This window comes from Maylandia zebra, linkage group LG13, assembly GCF_041146795.1.
Source record: "Maylandia zebra isolate NMK-2024a linkage group LG13, Mzebra_GT3a, whole genome shotgun sequence".
NCBI lineage: Eukaryota > Metazoa > Chordata > Actinopteri > Cichliformes > Cichlidae > Maylandia > Maylandia zebra.
Genome location: NC_135179.1, coordinates 26562538 through 26576923, shown reverse-complemented (window position 1 = coordinate 26576923; position 14386 = coordinate 26562538). Strand labels below are relative to the sequence as shown.

At 42.7% G+C, this 14386-nt stretch overlaps 1 long non-coding RNA gene across 1 annotated transcript; it reads left to right on the top strand.

Moving 5' to 3' along the window:
* Positions 1–9918: 9918 nt before the first annotated feature.
* On the top strand, positions 9919–13631 carry LOC143421708 (uncharacterized). The gene is made up of 4 exons (XR_013101269.1): positions 9919–10144; positions 12476–12577; positions 12666–12961; positions 13049–13631. It is a non-coding gene; the product is annotated as an uncharacterized LOC143421708 (long non-coding RNA).
* The last annotated feature ends 755 nt before the right edge of the window (positions 13632–14386 follow it).

Genomic DNA, 14386 nt, shown 5'->3' with positions numbered 1-14386 from the left:
CTCAAACTGCTCCAGCGTGTGCACCACAAACATACATGAGCGCCGCTCAATCTGGTCTCTCCGCAGCATCGTGATTAGATCAGGGCTGAACTTTTTTGGTGAAAATATGTCAAGAGAAAAAGATAAGTACACACAGCTGGATGCATTTTAGACTGCAATTCTCTTTTGTCATAGGAAGAGCACACACTGTGGAGGGCCCAAATGAAAATGCCGTTGCATTTGAGTGAACCAAAGCAATTGTTTGTGCGTGTGGGGAGGGGGTTGTTCCACACACTCCAGCTATGCTTTAAAAATATAGCTCATAATGGTGAAAAAGTTTTTGGCCATGCACAGAGGCAAGTTTTCTTTTTCTTCCCTTTGGTGAGGGGAGTGTGGAGAAGAGGAGCACGCTGCTGGTTGTGTGCCAGCTCTGCCTCCTGTGGTTTCACGCATAACAACCTTGCATGTGCACAGCTCTAAGTAAAGCATTGATTTAAGAGGGTACTTCTTCTTTCCACAGCTTTAGCAAAACAAGCTCCTATGTTTGGATAGACCCTGTAAGCAGCTCACTGACCTGAGCAATGGGTCAGATTAAGTTGGACCCTCCCCACCACCGCCACCTTCACCCTTCCCTCCCTCCCTTCATCCTTGTCGGCCCAACGCAAAATGAGGAAAGGGAAAGTGCTCTTCAGGGCAGGCAGGCCTGCCAGCCAGGTCAAGGGAGTTGCTCAGGAAAACAGGAAACTGACAAGAGAGACAAATGACAGGTCTCACCCAACCACCCGCTGGTTAACCAGCTTGCTAAAAAGCTGATCATCCGTAATTGCTGCAAGACTTTAAAAAGCCTTTAAAATATCTGGTGAGATTTAATTAAAAAAATAGAAAATATTTTACTCCAGCAATTACCACAGCTCTGCCCATTTTCCCATAACTAATTTCCAAAAGTCTACCACTAAGCTGTGGTTATCTAGCTCATTGTAGTCAGACTCATCCCAGTCCACATAAATCTGTAAATCTGTTACCACTGAAGCTCGTCTGGGACAAAGCTGGGATAATAACCTGTAAAGGAGGTCGTACAGTTGATCATGAACACAGCAAGCTCTCTATTATGGTTCACAATTAAAAGAAACATTAACTCCGAGTGGAAAAAGCAGACGGCAAACACTGTGACATGGCATCAGGCTTAACTTAAATTATCTATTGACTCTGCTGAGAGATTGTTCACAATAAGTTAGTTATATATTTCCTCTGGAGAAGTTGGAGGGAGGATTGTGTGTGCTTTTGCTTGTGTTTGTGCTTGTGTGTGAGTAAGGGGAGAGTAAGGGTTCAGAGCAGAGAAGCTGCTTTTGGCCAAAGGCAGAGATAAGCGAAGGGGAGTGGAGGTGGTGGGAGGGACGCAACGATTGAGCCAGGCAATCAGCGAGCGATCTGAGGCGGTGTTTAGTGATGCTGTAAGATCTGCTAAACTAGCCCTAATTTCCCCTGTTGTAGGAGATGTGTGAGTTGAGGTGGAAAGGGGCAGGAGGAGGGGAGGCCTTTGGTCTGTCGGAGTGGAGTTAATCTGAACCTGGGGCAGCGCGTTCACTTTTGATGGAGGCCAGAGATTGGACGCCGAAGCGGAGGGGGAGGAGGGCCGGGAGGATGAAAGATCACCCGCACCTGCGAGGGGCTGCCGAAAGTTACAACTCACTCAAAGAGGCCTTTTTTACTGCTGCTCCATTTGTCAAAGATGATGGGGGCAATAGAAGCGAGAGCTTCACTCCATTTCTGTTTTTACTGGTGGCTCATCATTTGCACTCGCTGCCATGGGATAAAGATTACACCGATTCGTCTTTTCACCACGAAATCTTTGCCAAATGCAAACTAAGTGCACATTTACAGAGTGACAAAAAAATCACCACAAGGATAAAAGAAGAGTCTTAGCGTGGCATTTAATTCTTTCTTCCATCTTTGATTCACTGCGGCCTCTTTTTGGTTTCAAGAGGTGCTTGTATGCAAAATCTCCCACAATCCTCTTGGAAAGAAATATGAAGCACCGCCCCTTTGAGGTTTGCCCTCTTTAGCCTTGTGTCTTCGTCTCGTGTGCTAAAAGAATAATCTGTGCCGAGAGTTTTCGATTAACTTACAAAGGTCCTCTCCTTCTTTGCAGCATAAAACGCTGAGATCTGACGCAAAGAGCACTCTGTCTCCACAAACCACAGCTTCATCAACAATAAGCGTCGGCAATAATTTACAGCTGCGAGGATTTAAGGCAGAATTTCTTAACAAGGATGAACTCGCTGTCCAAATCAATAACTGTGTCAGGCTTAAAAACACGAGTTTCTCGGGACAGGTGCAAGATAAATTTCGGAGTATTAGAATGCCATCCAGACTCTGTTCTTTATTAAAGTCAGTAACAATCCAGTTTGTAAATGCATTATAGGCCAGATATGCTGAATAGAGCTGAATACAGCCAAGTGAAGATGGGAGGAGAGCATTAATCCCTCTCCTCTGTCTGTTTCATGTGGCCTTTTATGCTCTTTGCCAGGGTAATGCTCTCGCCTCAGCTGGCAGTTCAGGCTGCGCCGAGAGCATAGCACATCTGGCTCTAAAGCTGAGGGAGGGATAGTGTGTGCGAGTGTCTAAATAGATCGTGGGCTTATGTCTGCGTCAGGCAGGTGGGCACCACTTTGTGTTTGGACGCATTTTCTGAAGAATTACAAAGAAACTGCCCTCCGTGCCCCAACATGACAGGCAGAGGTGCCTGCTCATAAACAAGAACATATGGACGGTAAAGAATCGTAAAGATTTTGTTTCCGCTGGCCCGGAGTCCCGCTGAGAGCAAAGTATCAACTTCAGTCAAAGAATGAATGTTTTCTGTAAGTTATCGTCCAGACAAGTGGAGCGAGTAACTCTTCTCCAGAAAACAAAGAGAAGCTCCCAGCTGGGAACTAAACAGATTGCACTCTACATGCATGTATTTAAAATTGAGACGTATAAATCGTGCGCTCATGCTAACAGATTGAGATGTTTTACAAGTGAAACATGCTTGCTTTGACATTCCTGCATTAACTTTTCAGCTCTGTGACGCTGCAAGTGCTTCCCTCTTCTTCTCGTACATGGAATGTTTTTCCAGAGTGCGGTTTGGACGCTCATTCATGCTTTTTTCACATGCAAATCGATTTCCATATGTTCATCTGAGAGCGATGTGCTTGTGCGGTGAGCACTACCCGAAATTCAAGTTCTCTCCGCTATTCTAATGAGACTCTGTTCAAATATAGACAGGAGAATTGCTTGCGCCATATAAACACACAGCCAAATCATTGTGTTTGATGAATGGACTACAGGAGGGCCTGTATATGCACATCGCTGATGTTAGGCCCGAGGCTCTTGTCGAATAGATTGCGAGAGAAAATGTGGGACAGAATTCCTGGCAAAGCTAACAGGTCAGGGAATATCCACTTTATAATGGCATAGTGTTGTGAAAAACAAGTGGACCAGCAACTCATAGATCACATTTCACACCCAGGGCCAATTAAAGCCTGCTTTAAATAACATCAAGCTGATGGATCTGTCTCAACCCTTAACACCGCAACCTTGGAAGCACGAGGACTCATTGCCCTGCAGTTTAGCAGCATGTGGCCGCCAGCAGTCATACACAAGAGAGGCTTGCAGTGAAAAATAATGGGCACATTTTTACACCCTCTAGTCCTTTACACCTGCACACCATGTCCTCAGTTATAGAGTGGGTGAAGTGGCTGGTGTTAGCCAGAAACAACATTCAAAGGACTGAGCTCCAGACTGAATCACCTGCAAGAAGCGGCTCATCTTTTCTTCTGTCAATGTTTTTGAAAGAGGCACCATTTCATAGTGATTGCGAACAGTTAACTGGTGATGCTGGGTGTGAGAAAGTGTTGCTGGGATATTTCGCCACATGAAGGGGAGACCAATTGTGTGTACAGCACCATCTCTGCAGGGATTAGTGGTGCCATTAAGTGGCGATGAGTTGCAGCGGGGGGCCACATCCCCTGCTCCCTCATTAAATCGCCGGCAGCTGCCCTTTATCACAGCTCTCCCTCGCCACCGTACTGTACCATCAGCACCCTCACAGCACCCATGGTGCCAGTCTAGGACCTTTGGCCTTCATGAAATCTCTTTTAGTAGCTTTAAGAAAGTTTAATTACAGGCTACTGTAAGGACCACATTGATTTCCCCCCTTGTGGTTTTTGCACCATCTACATTTCTTTAGATGCAAATGTGTTTTAAATGAACTCATCTAAAATTGCATTTAATATACTTTTGCTAAGAACGAGATGCTGGTGAGAAGGGGCTGTGTTAGAAAGGTATGATTAAAACCATGGAAACGAAGGTTGAATATGATTAACATATTTTAAATATTATTAAGACTCTATATATTTATAGATATTGTAAAATGTCTGCAATTTTGTTCCTCTCTATGGTTTTTTCTGATACACATAATTTATTTAGTCCGGGATGTAACCTAGTGGTGGCTGGTGACTAACCACACAGCAGGTGATGTGCGAATATGAAGACTGGGATTGATTTGTTCTGTTCACGCGGTGACACGACAATGATCATCAAAAAAAAGCAAAGCTTTTCCAAGAGCAGCCTTTTCTCACGCAGACACGTCGCTCTCGTAGCTCTTTAATCCATCACAAAAAACATTAATCCATCGACATTGTTTTAAGTGTGGATCGGGGAGAAAAAGACACAAAGACACTGTGACACCGCATGTATGTGCAGGAGCGCTTCACACTACAATGTATGTAATGATATCAAAAGGAATTCACAAATATTCCCAGACACTAAACAGCTTTTGAAAAGAGGAGACAGAAGTGTTCTCGAATGCTTCCCAGAATGACGTGCTCGAGGCTGTGGCTGCAGGGCAGAGATGCATTGCTCTGCAGACAGAGGGGAAAAAAATAGTAGGTGGGGCAGGAAATAATGACAAGGCCTATGCGTCTTTTCTGAAAACACCCACTCTTGTGAAGTTTGGCCATTTCCTTAAGGCATAATTCATTTCTGGAAGCATGAAAGTTGAATTTTCCTTTATTTATTTAGAACACGATGAAATATATGGATGCATATACCTGAAACATCTTTTAAAAAAGAAGTTAAAACCCCCATTTTCACTGGATTTAAGTACCGTGATGAAGAAACACAAAGTCCAAAGCAGTTCAGTGTTACAATAGTGAATACAGCTGTCCAGTCTCAGCCCCTGAGGCGACCGGGCCTGGATGAGGTCTCAGAAACACAATCATACACACATGGATCTGGGGAAATTAGAGTTTCACGTAATGTAAGCATTTACAGGTGGTAAATATCCTGTTGGATTTCATGAATGTAGAAGCTTAAGCTTTACGCCCACAAGCTGCAGGGCAGAGACACCCCCCCTCCCCAACCCCGCTCCCAACACACACACAGAAACGGAATTGATTTAGTATTCAATATTAAGCAATTCAGTCGTATGAATCTTTTCACACCTTTGGATAATCTGCAGCATCTTGAAACAAACACAATTTCACTGATACGCCATATATAAACGCAAACGTATGGCAATCGCCAAGTCAGCTGGTGAATAAACAAGTGAAATCTCTAACCTATGTCACTTCCTGATATCAGCACCGTGGAATATGAGTCTAATTTCAAGGTAATTAAGATGATCTCTTTCCTATTTATTTTTTCAATTTACGTGCCTTTTCAGTAATATCTTGCTCCATACATCAGCCCTGGAAATAGTTAAATCAAATTTGCATCCCTTGAATTGGGTATATCACAAACCTGATTGCATCGGCGAAATCCACCCATTTTCTGGGGTTTGACTTTAGCTACGCTCCGTGTAATTACATGGCGAGGACCGGCGACAACATTCGAGACAACGGAATTACATCGGCGTTGGCTCGAGTAATCGCTCGTTCACAGCGTTGAAGTTTTCACCGCCGCCTGAAGTTTGTTTCACTGCAAGCGGAACAGAGGCCGTAAAGACGACGCTCAAGGCCCTCCAGTTTGTTACCGAGCACTTTACCTGAAGAGCCGTTGTACTTAAAAGAGACTAACAGCCATAATGGAGATCTCTATCCAAGGTTGCATATCTGATCGACGGTGCTTTAAAGATCAAACAGCCAGCTAAACATTTGGCATTCCACACAGAGCTTCTTTTGATGTTGTGGACCGCCTCTCTTCAAAGGTGTCTTCATACCACCACGAAGATGTAAACATTATTACTCTTAATCCATTCAGTCATATTTTGTTTGCTTTCAGGGCAGAGTCACATTCAATTTTATCCAGGATAACCCAGAGAAATGCTCACTGACCATTTGTAACACTAATTAAAAAATCAACCCTGGAAATTGTGCAGGAATCATAAAGCAGCTATTATAAGAAAAGATGTTTTGTATTAGCTTGCAGCAGTTTGCTCATTTCTTTCCTCCAGTTTTTGACATCCAAATGTCAGGTAGCCTCGTAATAACTTACATAACTAATTCCAATTTCACTTTGATTTGTCCAAATGTAATAAATAAAAATACTGCAATGTTTTGCATTTCCGCAGCAACGGTTCTTATCTTCGACTCGGCTTGCATCACCTTGATTCCTTTCAGATGGAAGCAGCTATTATCGGGCAAATGATGTCTGAAATGTAGAGTATATTAATGATGACTGTAACGCCTGCCCGATCACTTGCTTAGAAAAATTATAGAGGATTATTTCTGAAAGGCAGAAAAACATGCCGCTTATTAAATCATTTCTCTCTCTTTCTCTCTCTTCAACCCCCCCACCCCTCCTTCTTCATGCTTTTCATGGGTGGTCAACAGTAATCAGTTTACCGTCTGGCTCTTTCAGGATGTTAAGACATCCACTTTTCATTTGCACAAACAGTAAGATAGTTTCAAGCACCCATTTAAATTAATCCCCCTTAAAGTTTTGTGCAGTCCCTCTAGAAAAAAAAACACACACACCCACTTTTAATCGGAAACCTATTTTTTTCCTCTTTTTTTTTGCAAAAAAAAGGATTTACTCATAATTCTCATTCTCATCCCTTCCCCCCACTTGCAAAAAAACACATCTGCACCCCTTTTGCGTGCACGCTGTGCAGACACATGTGCTTCCACATACATACACACCAACACACACACACAAACACACACTGTATAATTTATAAAGCCTAAGCTCTTTCAATACTCCAAAATGCCAGATAAACTTTTCTCATTTGCTCCTAATTTGGTCACGCAAGATAATGCCAACATCTGAAGGCTTTTTAAACTGCTTTTTAAAATGCATTCCTGAAAGGAGCTGGCACTGGCACCTCTGCACCTTGTCAGCTCCAATAATTATTTCCAATCCGGAGCTAGCCCTTAATGTGCTGATTAATCCAGCCCTCTCCTTGCTGTGAGATGCATTCAGCTCCATTAATTTTTCAAAAAGGCCTCACTCTCTTTTGCTGGGAGCCCTGCAGATGTCAGGGCTGTGGCAGAGAAAGCCATTAGAAGTTAACACCTCCCACTCCCCGGAGACTGGCATGGACTTTCTCCTCCCCCATTCTAATGCCAAGCAGCCGCATTAAGGACGTCAGCTGCCAAGCCTGGCATTCCCTGAACTTGGACATCACCATCTAATCATCCCCCCACCAAAAGCAAACAACCTTAATAAAAAGTGGTTTCGAGAAACCGACATAATGAGAAACAAGGCTATGACGCTCTCACAAGCCGTGTCAGCATCCTCGCTTTGGTTTCCTGGGAATATTCAGGATTTGAGGAGATTCTCATGGCGTGTGTCAGTGTTCTTATCCAAACTCTCAGCTCGGAGATTCCCAGCCAGGTTTCAAATCGGCCTCTGTGAAAATGTCCTTTAGAACAACTCACTCACCAGTGTGTTCGAATTCAAAGCGGTTTGAAATCTGCGCTCCAACCTCCTCTCACTCACGGAGCTTTGTGCGGCTTCCCCCTTATGCAGACTGGTTACAAGCTGTCTCAATTGAGGAAATCCCCCCCTTCAAGCAGCTTTTATCTGCCGATAGGTAGGTGAATGGTGGAAATTAGGATTCCTGGAGAGACTTGGGATGGAGAGAATAGAAACAAAGACTTCCCCATGTCGGGAACCGATGTCTCTTTTTCCACTGCTTTTTCCTTTCATCCCAAGGGCTCCTGTCAGACAGAGGGAAGGAGAACGAGAGCACATATAATACCTTTTAAGAGGCTGCCAGTTCTCTCCCATGCGATAAGCTCTGCTCGAATCACAATGGAGTTTCAGGACCCTGCAGTCACCCCACTGTAGGCCTGAGAACACACTTCAGCACAGACATCAACATCGATATGCAAGCACATTGAAATATAGCACTGTAGCTAATTATACATACAATATTGGCTCCATCTCGAACTAAAGAGTCTCTTCTTATAAATCACTGTTAGGGTCCGACTATAGCCTCTTAAGTTAACTTTAGGACTTAAACATCCAATCATCTGCGTACACCGCAAAGCTCAGGTTGCCAATACAAAGGTGTGTAACTCCACTCAACAGTGGCGATACTATGTATACAGTATTTTGTATACAATCCCCACCGCAAAGTATTCAAAAATCTGTATAAACAGAGGCAGTGTCAAATCCCAGCCCTTTTGAATGTTAATGAAACGGAGGTGTTAGGATGTCAGAAATCTGTCCAATAATGATAACAGTACAACTCCTGTTTACACTGAGCACGCTTCAGCTCCCAAAACCCAAAGTGCAGCCTCATTTACGTGCTAATGTGGGGAGGCAGATAAAGGACGGAGGAGCGATCACATGCCCTGTCAGAGAGTCACCCTTTGAACCATCCCTCATGCCGGTGAAGAGGGGGGAAATTAAAGAGCCTCAGCAGGTTTACCACCTTTCAAAAACAACTCACACTCCACTCAAGTCCTCATGTTTGTGACAGAGGGAAAAATAAACACACAAACACGCACACACACACAAGCTTCCAGCGACTGTCGTGTTTCTGTACGGGAGATTTTCTTTGACAATTAATCCAAATGATTGTTTGGTTGGAGCAGAATTAGGCTGAGGCTGATGTAATGTACATGGCAGAGTGAGACACAGCTAGACTTTGTATGAGGCATTAAATATACACAACGATACAAAATGTTTTTTTAATGTCATATAGGGAGAATGCTCCCACACTGACAGCTTCATTTTACCTGCTTTTACCCGAACAGTAACTGAAGTTATAGCCTATTGTTCAAAATCAGAAATGCATCTAGTTGCTCAAATAAATATGTTTTATTAGAAATGGGTCAAATCACTGCATGTAATCTAAAACTGTTTTCCCAAAACACACAAAACTGACTCTTGTCACTGCACTTCCAGGCTTCTCTCATTCCCAGGATGTCAAACACTGCCACTCTGTCAAAACTGCCTCACAGACACGCAGCGCATGGTTTACAGAAACAGTGAAAAGGGTCTCACTCCCAGCTCATCAGATAATAACACCTGTCCAAGAAGGAGATTATTTTGAACCAGCTTTCCCAAACCAAGGACTGTTTCAGTGCCTGAATCTAACCGGTAATAGCACAGTTTCAGTAGAATAAAAACAGAACGGCAACCTTTGGGGACTAGGAAAATCCATGATTAACATTTAGCTGATGTGTTTGTCTAAAATAAAACTAGTAAGCAGTGCAGGTACAAAGTTACTGTGGGATTTTTCATAGTCTCTAAAGATTTTATTTTCCTACTTGTTTGCCTGAGGTGTTACTCTTTACTTACTCTATTAAGTGGAGGAAGGGACATGCACACAAACAAGACTTCTTAGCTGTGTTGAAACAGCCTCCAAAATTAAAAATTTACTGCAGTTCACATATAATGGTGAACTATTCTAGAAAAAATTAACATAAGAATGCAAAAAGATGTTTTGACTAATAGAAAACAGCTGAAAACCCCAACATAATCTGGTCCTGGTACCCTGAAGGTAACACCATGGAACTGATGGGAACAAGTACATGACCCCAGCTGTACTGCTTTTTTTCTTTTTCTTTTAGTAGAGTGGCTCTCTCAAAGCAGGAAGTGAAGTCACCAAATCCTCATGTTGTGTTTACGTGTGCTGAAGTCTTGAAAACGCAAGCCTGGATGTTCTTCATCACCCCGCACCCCAGCCCTCCTGCTTCAGTCATTCTGCTAATGAGAACAGGCTACAATAGAGGTATGATATTAACTGTTTCCACATGCTGATGAAACTTAAAGTGAGGCAGCTGTCATTTTTTCTCAGTTTGTTAATATTTTACACGCAGGTTTAAGGTTGATGTTACTTAATGTGAAAGGTGTGGGTGGGCTTGCGGTCACGCTTCCATACCTCTGTTCAGCATTCATTCACACCTGCTTACAGTTTTACGGAGTCTGTCTGCTCTAACTTGCGGGTGATTGTGTAATGTGTTAGAATAATTCATAATAATACCTGAAAAAACTCGCAGAATTAACCAAAAGTTATTTAAAGATGTAATAATTTTCAATCTGTCTGATTTAGTTAATATAAAATGAAAACAGTGAGAATATACGACTCATGGTTACAGGGGTTGTGTCAGAAACTGCCAAAAATGTGGAGCTACCTCTGACAAGAACATCCCAAAGTAGCTTTAACGGTGACAATATATGATCAGAAACACCCCTCCATAGCCAAGGATGTTTGCTATCTTCCGCCTACGTGTGTTTGCTATAATACTAAGTGATTTTGTTAACACTCGTTTTTCTGACCAAAGAGAAAAGTGCCCACGTGGTGAGATGAAGGTCCGATTTGCGAAACGTTGGATTCCTGGAAAGGGATCCGACTCTAAGAGGCATAAAAGTTGAATAAAATTTCAGTGTAATTATTCAGGGGAGATTTGGAGCAGTGAAACATTTAGGCCTTTATCCCATGTATTATGCAGGGATTTAACAGCGAGAGAGCTATCTGCATTTGGCAAGAGAAGCTAAGTAAATACTCCAAATGGATGAACCAGACAACCTAGAATCTCACTAAATGCAATCATTAAACTTGCAGTTTTATTAACTTTTAAGAGTTTTGTTGCTCTAAACTGTAATTATGAAGGTGAAACCAGTACAGGTTTTACTATCTTATGATGCGTAAAACGATACGTTTCCTATGAAAAAACAAAACAAAAGAAAACAAAAACTGATAAAGGTACAGTGTCTTTGTCCTCCTTCCTTTTATGTTGGGATATTTTGACGGAAACAACAACAAAATGAGCCCCCAATGGCTGAAGTTCAGAGAGGGGGCAGGCCAGATTGCAAAAGAATTACTTTGAGTGGTGGATCGGCATTGCAGGAATTTTTTAATTTCCTGTTACTCAATAATTCTGTTCTAGTTAGGTCCTTGGACAACATCTTGCACTGTACCTTGTCCGATCAGCTCAGCTCACTGGACAGATGCAGTGGAAACATGCTCTAATCCTTTATCGTGGGTTTACGACATGGTGGCCCTGTGTCACTGGCACGGCTGGGAGGCGGTCAGGCCCAGTGATGTCATACGCTGGGGACATGCTTCAACTCCCCCCACCTGCTATACAAATGATTATTTTATCCTCCAGGCTTTTTATGAGCTCATGGTGATAAACTGGAAAGATTCTGTCGTCTTTTACTGGGGAAATAAAGAAAACAGTCAGATGAGAAGCAGAACGAAGTGAGCACTAAGTGCTTTACAGTGGGGGAGTCGACTTCCAGGCCTGCGGGGGCCGGGGAGCTGGTTTTCTGGGGAGGATCTTCCCCCCTTAACCTCCAACCCACCTCCCTCCTCACTGCAAGCTCGTCACGGCTGTTCGGAGTTAAATAAATCACCTGCCATTGCAGGTGCTGACCTGTTGTTTATTAGTAAATGTCCAAAGGACAAGCTTTAAAAGGGGGGAGGAGTTGGAGAGAGGTAGTCAAGGGGTTAAAGCACTAGTCTTGGGTCTTAAGGTTGATTTAGCAGCCCCTCTGGGAGGCTGCTGTACTACCCTGAAGAAATGAATGCCAATAAAGCCTGTAGTGACTGATGTTTGAGGGTGTCTTAACTGTCTTGTTAAAGAAAAAACAGAAAACTACATATTAAGGCATTTAGAAGATTATAAAGATCTTTAAGCAGAAAATGCTACTTTCATAGAAGTAACTAAATGGAAGTACAAGAGAAAAAAAATCACACTAGTATCTTTTAATTGGAGATGTGAGAGAGAAATTCCTCCTTTAGGGTTGTGACCACTAAATCCAGGTACCTGGGTTTCAGCCACCACATTTAAGAAACTATTTCACAGCATTTAATCACATCGTGTTTGTTTAAAAAGTGGAGGATTATGAAGGGATTGTTTGACGAGAGTGCTGACTGTCAGAAATGTCAGACTTGGGTGACAATGCACAAAATAACTTCCATCATCACAACTGAAACAACACACACACACACACACAAGCACGCGGCACATCCTTTGAGCAAAGCCAGGATTGACAGCAGAACCTGATCTTCAGCTGTGTAATAAATTGCACTATTGTCTCTCCACTCTTGACTTAGCCCCGTGAAGCATGCGAGCCTGAAAAAGACCAAAGCACCGGAGGCCTTAGCATAACACTCGCGCTGTCACCATCCAACAATGACTGGCACCATCCACCGCAGGTAAGTCAACCTTAAAATTTTTAAATTAAAATAATGATTGTCTAAACATTTATACGCTTGATTTTTGTGTACATATGCCTTTGTCTAGACGGTGCGTTGCCATAAAGCTGGCAAAACAACATTAGCCCGCGAGAACGGCGCAAAATATCGGTATCAAATGATGTCATCTGCCCATGTAACGTAAAGCTGAGATTGAACTCGATCAATTAGGATTTGCAGCGGAGCAGAAAATAGCTTATGACAGAGCTAAGGTGGAGGAATGTATGAGGAAAAATAAACTTCCCCTCTGGAGCACGCTCTACCTTTGCAGATATACAGTGCAGTCACGTTCTGTACATTCACGTATGTCCTGTAGGACGTCTTCTTCATATTAGTCAAAACAAGGTCGGTATATTACACTCTTAAAGGACTCATCGTTTCACATGTGAATGCTTCAAAGATGCATATGATTCTGATTTATTTTCATATCAGGTACAGTAAAGCAGGACCGGCTCATTTAACGACCTCCCCTCTCATGCCCTGAAGCAACTTGACTCAACGACGGCTCCACCTCAGCGTAACACAACATAAACTCCCTTCCACTTTATTTCACTTTGCTCTGTCTTTCGGAGTTGGTCAAATTTCTGGCTTCGCTCAGGTGTTTCCTCAGTTCTGGTCACATCTAATCTGCTGGAGGTGCTACAAGTCCTCGCTTATTTAACAGGATTACCAGAGCATGCTGAAGTTTGACTACAAGAGAGAGCTCCCCTGGGGTGGCCACCATCTCTCGTTCAACAGAACTACAACTAAAAAACATGCACGATGCACACTCAAAGTCCTTTTCTTTTCTTTTTTTTACAACACTGTAACTATGATGAATCATTTCTGGGGCTACTGAGTGCTTCTTTTTTCTCCCAAAGCGCCACAGCTGTTTTTGCAGGAAATGTAGTGTGTCTGGTGTACTGCATTATTGCTACAACAGCAAATATAAACCTTATTAAAGTTCTATAACCTGGCAAAGCTGTAAAAACAGAAATCCATTTATTTGACAGAAAAGCTGCTCTAAATATAGAATTTATTCCCTCATTGCTGGTTGGCCTTTCTCATTTATTGCACTGATTCTTGAAAAAACACAGCTGAGAGGATGCAATGGTTAAAGTTGAAATAACTTACATTTTAAAAACTATAAAAAGAAAAAACACCTTTATACAAAGGGTAGAAATGGTCCTTATTTAGAGTTTGTTTACAGCAACACTGCCAGGAGTGCATAGTTTGCTCTGTGGAAGAAGGTGTGTAGTCTTCTTCAGCTGCGTTCTTGCTACTAGAAACAGGTTTAGGTGAGAGTGCTGCCTGAGAGGAGCGTGCAGGAGGATTTACTGGACCGAAGCATCTATGCTGCACTACTGCCGAATAAGATGTGATTGCTCGTGTGTTTAATCTCTGATCCCACTTCTTGGGTTCTAACATGCACGTCCTTCAGATAATGTCTACAAATGTGTAAAAAACAGCTGGAGGAAACATTGCTTTGCTAGGAAATTATCACTTGTTCCCTGAGGTTGAAGCAGAAATCTACAAGCGAAATCTTTCACTGTCACATGATTGAGCCTGTAAAGTCGATCTTTTCACAGCCTATAATTTGTAGCAGATATTATCAGTGTGGATATCAGTCCGTCAGAGTGAGTTAAATGATGAATCAGTTAAAATGACTTATTACCTGCTCAATCTGGCTTATCGCCTTGATCTGCTTTCAAACGGGCCGTCAGAAACAGAAAACTTCCTCCCGGTAAGCAAGTCTGTGCAGCGGGTCGATCCCAGTGACAGCTCAGACAT